The sequence below is a fragment of the Chiloscyllium plagiosum genome, chromosome 16 (genome assembly GCF_004010195.1).
Source record: "Chiloscyllium plagiosum isolate BGI_BamShark_2017 chromosome 16, ASM401019v2, whole genome shotgun sequence".
NCBI classification, from domain to species: Eukaryota; Metazoa; Chordata; class Chondrichthyes; order Orectolobiformes; family Hemiscylliidae; genus Chiloscyllium; species Chiloscyllium plagiosum.
The window spans coordinates 53,263,205-53,270,577 of NC_057725.1; the positions used below are offsets into that span (position 1 = coordinate 53,263,205).

Consider the following 7,373-nt stretch of genomic DNA (forward strand, 5'->3'; position numbering starts at 1 on the left):
TCTAATTATATAAATTTTACTTTGTAGATAAGAATTTATGTCCATAAGTACAAAAGATAAGGCAGAAGCATTTGTGGCAATCTTCAGCTAGAAGTGCGTATTGGATGATCCATCTCAGCCTCCTCCAGAGGTCCCAGCATCATGGACAGCTGTTTTCAGACAAATTCAGTTCACTCTACATGATATTGAGAAATAACTGAAGGCACTGTAAACTGGAAAGCATATGGGCCTTGACAGTATTCTGGCAAGAATACTGAAGACTTGAGCTGTAAACCTAGCTCTAAATCTAACCAAGCTATTCCACTATAGCTTCAATACTGGCAACTACCCAGGCAATAATAGAAAGTTTCCCAGGTATAGTCCTGTGCTTTAAAAAAACAGTCACATCATGCTGGATAATTACAATACTAACAGTCTGCACTCCATCATTAGCAGGATTATGGAAAAGGTTGTGCTATCAAGTGGCTAGTGCTCAGCAGTAGCCAACACACTGATGCCCACTTTTGGTTCTGCCAGGCTCATATAGCTCCTGGTCTCATTGCAACTTTGGCCCAAACATGGACAAAGAGGTGAGGTAAGAATGACTACCCTTATGTCAAAGTCACACTGACTGTATGTGACATCAAGGAGCTCTAGCAAAATTTGAGTCACTGGGAATCAGAGGGAAAAGATTGTCACTTCCTGCAATCATACCTCACATAAAAGAAAATGGTTATGCTTGTTCAAAGTCAGTCATCTCAGCTCCAAGAGTTTCTCAGGAATGTATCCTCGGCCCAAGCAACTTCATTAGCTTCATCAACAACCTTTCCTCCACCACAAGATCAGAAGTGGGGATGTTCACTGATGATTGCACAACATTCAGTACCATTTAGATTTTTCAGTTACTGAAGTAGTCTGTGTCCATTTTTAACGAGACCTGGAGAACATTCTAAAGGGCTGATCAAAGACAAGTAACATTCACTCCACACAAGTGTCCGCAATGACTCCCCAAAAGCAAAGAATCTGATTCCCCTGTTGTTCAATGCATTCTCTCACTGAATTCCCCGCAATCAACATGCCAGGGGTTTCCATAAATCAGAAACTGAACTGATAAATTCCACTACAAAGTAGGTTAGAGACTAGAAATTCAGCAGTGAGGGACTCACTATCTACAAGGCAGGAGTATGATGGAATAATATCCACTTGTCTGGATGAATGCATTACAGCAAACTCTGTCAGTAATTTAATTTGATTTCATTTGATTTATTATTGTCACATCTCCCGAGATACAGTGAAAAGTGTTGTTTTGCATGCTATACAGGCAGATTGTACCATACAAAGTGCATCCAGGGTAGCAGATCAGAGTGCAAAACAGAGTATTACAGCCACAGAGACATTGCAGAGAGAAATCAACATTAACGTTTGGGAGGTTCATTCAAAAGTTTGATAACAGAGTTGAGAAAGCTGTTCATGAATCCATTTGTACGTGTATTCAAACTTTTATACCTTCTGCCCGGCGGAACAGAGTGGAAGACAGTAAGTATAACCAGGATGGGAGGGGTCTTTGATTATGTTGGTTGCTTTCCTGAGGCAGCTGGAAGTTTTGACGGTGTCAATGAATAGAAGGCTGGTTTACGTGGGCTGGACTGTGTTCACAACTCTGCAGTTTCTTGTTGTCTTTGAAGGAGTAGTTGCCACACCACACTGTGATATATCCAGAAAGGCTGCTTTCTATGGTACAACTATCAATAATGATGAGTCTTTATGGCCATGCCGAATTTCCTGAGCCTCCTGAGGAAGTAGAGGCGTTGTTGTGCTTTCTTGACCGTAACATTGATGTTGGTGGACCAGGCCAGATTGTTGATGATCATCACTCCCATGAACTTCTTCAACAGCACCTTCCAAACCCACGATGTCTGCCACCTAGAAGGATGTGCATGTATGGAAACACCACTATCTTGAAGCTCTCCTCCATGTCACATGCCATCCTGACTTGGAACTATATTACCGTTCCTTCACTGTCACTAAGTCAAATTTCTGGAGCTTCTTTCCCAACAGCTCTGTGATTGTACCTTCATTAAAGGCTGCACTAATTCAGGAAGGCCACTGGTCACTTAGTAAGGAGTAGTAAGCACTTGAAAGATGAAAAACATGAAATATTAATTTGTAATTTCATCAGCTGGTCATGTATACAGAACTTAAACAAAAGGCACTTCTGCTGTGAAGTCCTATTCAATTGCATGAAGAACCAAAGTCTAGGGAGGCTCTAACAGAAAGGGCAGAATTCCTGAAGGTGTGAACAGCTCCCTTCTGTTATTAAGGTATAGAACAGATCATTCTGAGTTAATGGTGGGGGTGTTAACAATGGTAAAGGGAAGCTATGCAAGATACAAGCTAGTTGTCGTTATTGTTTAGAGAGAGGACATGTAATATAACCTTTTGTATGGATGCTGAAATTGGAATCTGGCAGAAAATAAACAAAATACTGGAATGACCATCTCCCTCCACTTCTCTCTTTTCAACAATCCATCTCAATTCTTCACCTATTTAGCTGAACAAAAGTCTCTACATCCTTACAAAAGACAGAATCCTTTTCTTCCCAATCTACATCTGTATTTTATCAGGAGAGGTATGAATTATTGTTGAGTTTGTAATGAAACTGTATCTGCAGCCAAGCAAATTGCAATACCCAAAGCAGGATCCCATCCCTCGCCCTAACAGCTGCTTTTTCCCAAATTGCAAAATGTAAATGAGTTGAAAGTTGCTTTCAGTTTTTGACATCTTGGTAATCAGCCTTGAGGAGAGACAGAAAGATCTTTCCACAACATTGAGTTCATCCTGTATGCCTGAATCAGCTGTTTGCATTTTTTAGAGGTTGCATGCGCAGCTATTACTCTAATGATAATTCCCAGAGGGAACAAGTGCTACTTTAGCCAGCTGTATGGAATGGCAACAGAGCAGAAACTCAAGGAAGACGTCTTACCGCTGCACACTCCAGGGAAGGAAGACAGAGCAAATACATGACCTTATAAGAGAAAAGTTCAATGCGAAAACACCTGTTGCTAGCGCTAAGTACATATTCTAGGAGACATGCAGCAACCTGATCCACTTAATGCCTGTAAACCCAAACCCTTTCCCACCGCTGTATTCCAAAATATTTCTTAATAACAAAAAATATAAAACCCTGATTATATTAAAAGAAAATTCACAATTCACACATCTTCAAGAAGTGCCTTTACTCAGTAAGATACCCTGATTTAGGATCTTAGTCCTGAAATTTCCTGAACAATTTGCCAAGAAAGTTACAAAGTCTAGATGACCAACAAAGAATAATTGGGCAGGGAGCCGTTCTATTGCGGGCCTGCCTCTCAACACCAATTCTGGGACCTTCTGCCCCAGATGGTATTGGTGCATTATGGTAGAGAAATGGACGGTTTTGTAAAACTAATGTATTTACTGGCATCTGCATAGATTCTGTCCAGTGGGAATGTTGTAAAATTGGAATAGCATTTGCTGATGGTTCAGAATCACAAATGGAAATTGTAAGGGTTCTAAGTATTTATTCTCTTTTTCAATTTCTGCTGATACCCCAGGGTAAACCGTCCTCGTGCCAACAAATGAAGGAAGGATGTTCCTGATGACTGATGAGTCCAGAATGAAGGGTCACACCTTAGGATATACTGTCAACTATTTAGGGATGAGATGTAGAGAAATTTATGCAGGCAGAGAGTGCTGAGTCTGTGGAATTGGCTGCCATAGAAAGTAGTTGAGGCCAAAACCTTGAATGTTTTCAAGAAAGAGTTAAATTTAGTCCAAAGGGATCAAAGGGTACAGAGAAAACAAAACAGGATAGTGAGTTGGATGATCAGTCATGGCCATATTGAATGGCAGAGCAGACCTGAAGGGCCAAATGGCTAACTCCTGCTCATGTTTTCTATCTTTCTATGTTTTTCCAGTGGTATCAGCCAGCTGTGTAAGATGCCTCAGAAGTACGATACATGGTTTGAGTTCACATGTTCATAATGTTACTGACCTGGAACATGAGGATTGAGAAAAAGATCATAATTGCAACTGACAAATAGCCAAAAGTCCCATTGCACTGAATCTCTGATGGTGAAATGAAGGGGAAAAAACTGAAAGCTGAAAATTTCAGGAAACACCCAATTTTACAAGATTGATGTGTTAATTGAAGGAGCAATGCTAATATGGAGCCAGGATTGGATATCAATGATTTCTCGATTGTGGAACAAAAAACATCAAACTTAAAACATTAGTTCTTGTTCTTTCTTGGAAATCAATTATTTGATTACACAGTCAATTGTTGAAAAGTATACAACAGATTCATCTGGATTAGACACGCTTGACCTCAGAGGTTCCAATATTGAGACAGAATTTTGTCTAAAGTGATGAAGAGAAGCACTTTTTCAAGGACACTGTCGGGGCAACACAGCCTTTGAAAATTGATGATTATATTTTTGGATTAGGTTGCAGACAAAAAAACAAATAAATGATGCATTGTGGGTTAATTGAGATATTTTTAAAAATTAAAAGTACATGACCGCTTGTCAGAAAATAACATTGAACATTTCAGAAATATTAGAAGCATTTTACTTGCAAGGTTTCTGGAATATATGATGGGGAAAGCTCAATTCCATCATGGTGTTGTCTCACATGAATTGAATATAACAGAATTGGGTAAGTGTTAAACTTAAGGGAAAGGCTGTGCAAAAAATGATCGGTCAGAATATAAAAAAAACGGCAAAGCATCACGAAAGGCTTAATCTGAAGGAATAATTTAGAGTATGTGAGGAAGCTAGTTAGAACTCTAAAAACAGAAAGCATGAGTTCCAACAGTTATGAAGGACAGCAAGTCCAGGGAACCCTGGCAAGGGATATGAAGAATTTAAAAAAGAAAAAGAAGGAAGACCAAATGCTATCCTGAGGGATAGGCCAGATAGTTACAAACCAGTTAGTGTGATGTCAGTGGTATGGAAATTATTGGGAGAAATTCTGAGAAATAGGATTAATCAACACTTGGAAAGGGATTGATCTGGGATAGTTAGCATGGACGGAGATCCTGGCTTCCTGATTTAACCTATTTTCTAATTATCCCATTCAGAGATGTTATTACACACATCTGGAGCAAATGGAACTTGATTAAGTGCATGGTTAATCCCTGGTTCTCCAGGGTTTGATTTTAGAGTAAATAGTAGATAACAAGAAAATGGCAAATTAAATGAACAAATATTCTGTTCTATCTTTACAAAAGATGCTACAAAAACAAATTCCAGTAATAACTTCAGTTCAGGAACTGGACAAAGGAACTTAGTGAGATTACAATCGTGAGGGATGTAGCACTAATCAAGTTGATGGATCTGCAGGGTTACAAGTTGACAGAGCTGAAAATGTGTTGCTGGAAAAGCGCAGCAGGTCAGGCAGCATCCAGGGAATAGGAGAATCGACGTTTCGGGCATAAGCCCTTCTTCAGGAATGAGGAAAGTTTGTCCAGCAGGCTAAGATAAAATGTAGAGAAGAGGGACTTGGGGGAGGGGCGTCGGAAATGTGATAGGTGGAAAGAGGTCAAGGTGAGGGTGATAGGTCAGACTGGGGTGGGGGCGGAGAGGTCAGGAAGAAGATTGCAGGTTAGGAAGGCGGTGCTGAATTCGATGGATTTGACTGAGACAAGGTGGGGGGAGGGGAAATGAGGAAACTGGTGAAACCCGCGTTCCTGCCTTGTGGTTGGAGGGTTCCTAGGCAGAAGATGAGGCGCTCTTCCTCCAACCATCATTTTGTTGTGGTCTGGCGATGGAGGAATCCGAAGACCTGCATTTTTTTGGTGGAATGGGAGGGGGAGTTGAAGTGTTGAGCCACAGGGTGGTTGGGTTGGTTGGTCCGGGTGTCCCAGAGGTGTTCTCTGAAACGCTCCGCTGGTCTTTACGGAATGCTGATAGGGGAGGGGAGGGAAATATATCCTTGGTGGTGGGGTCCATTTGGAGGTGGCGGAAATGACGGCGGATGATGCACTGTACATGGAGATTGGTGAGGTGGTAGGTGAGGACCAGTGGGGTTCTGTCCTGGTGGCGGTTGGAGGGGCGGGGCTCAAGGGCGGAGGACCGGGAAGTGGAAGAGATGCTGTGGAGGACATCGTCGACCACGTCGGGGGGGAAAGTTGACAGGTCCAGTGAGATTTCATACTCGGGCCTTAGAATGCTATTGAGGTAGTAGATGAGCTGATGTTAACTTTCTGAAATTCCTTAGATTCAGGCAAGTTAACACTGAATTACAAGTGGCAAATATAACCATCTCCAACTAGACAGAATCCAATTATTGCCTCTTGATATACAAAGACATTACATCACTGAATCCACCAACATCAATATTCTGGGAGTTACCATTGACAAGAAATTGAACTGAACTAACCTTATAAATTCTGTGGCTGCATAAGCAGATAAAAGTCTGGGAATTGTTTTGGAAGTTACTCACTTTCAAACTGCTCGCTGTATTCCTTGAATGTAAAATCATCTACAAATAAAGACAAAACAGGTTAGATGCTGGAGTTCTGAAATAAAAACAGAAAGTACTGAAGAAAGTACTGAAGAAGCATCTGAGGAGAGAAAAACAGAGTTAAAGTTTTAAATCTAAACATGACTCTTCTTCAGAACTGAAAAAAGCTGGAAAATTGTGTTCTTTATGCTGTTGTCAGAGGGGACAGAGAAGCAACTGGAACAGATTGTACAGGAGCCAAAGTCAAAGAGGTTGCTAATGATGCTGAAGGAGAAATAGAGAAGTAAAATGAGAGGGTTGGTGCAGACTTGATGGGTCGAATGGCCTCTATCTGCACTGTGGGATTCTATAAATCTACAATGTCTTTCTCCTTTGTAAATATAGATAAGATGAATCCATTTAGGACCTCACCCAAACCCTCTTTCTCCCGGCACAGATTGTACCTTTGGTCTTTAATAAGCCCCAGTCTATCCCTGGCTGTCCTCTTGTTCTTAAGTTACTTATAAAATGTCTCAGAGTTTTCCTTAATCTATTGACAAAGATATTTTATGGCACCTCTTTGTCCTCCTAATTTATTTTTTAAGAAGTAATCCAAGATGGAGGACGGGAAAAAATTCTGGCTGTAAGAGCTGCTCCTTTTTTTGAGGTATTTTAGGTGTTGGAGGTGATTTCCTTGAATTCCAGGAACAGCAATTACTGTTTTATATGCTGTTGCATTGTTTTGGAACTTTGGAAAAAAAAAGTCAAAACAACAGCAGTTTAAAAGGGAGAAGAGCAGATAAAGGAAGCATGTGGTGAGGACAGTTCAGGAGAGAGAGAGAGAGAGAGAGAGAACCTGCATAGTTACTGCCTTTGCTGTTTTTGAATTCATGTGTCGCTGGACATCGGAG

At 40.8% G+C, this 7,373-nt stretch overlaps 1 long non-coding RNA gene across 1 annotated transcript in view; it reads right to left on the reverse strand.

Moving 5' to 3' along the window:
• Positions 1-1,839: 1,839 nt before the first annotated feature.
• Positions 1,840-7,373, reverse strand: part of LOC122557921 — a 117,227-nt gene continuing 111,693 nt past the window's right edge. Inside the window, exons 2-3 of the long non-coding RNA XR_006313979.1 lie at positions 6,400-6,501; positions 1,840-2,113 (exon numbers count right to left, since the gene is read on the reverse strand). This is a non-coding gene — a long non-coding RNA (uncharacterized LOC122557921). The remainder of the gene's footprint in view (positions 2,114-6,399; positions 6,502-7,373) is intronic.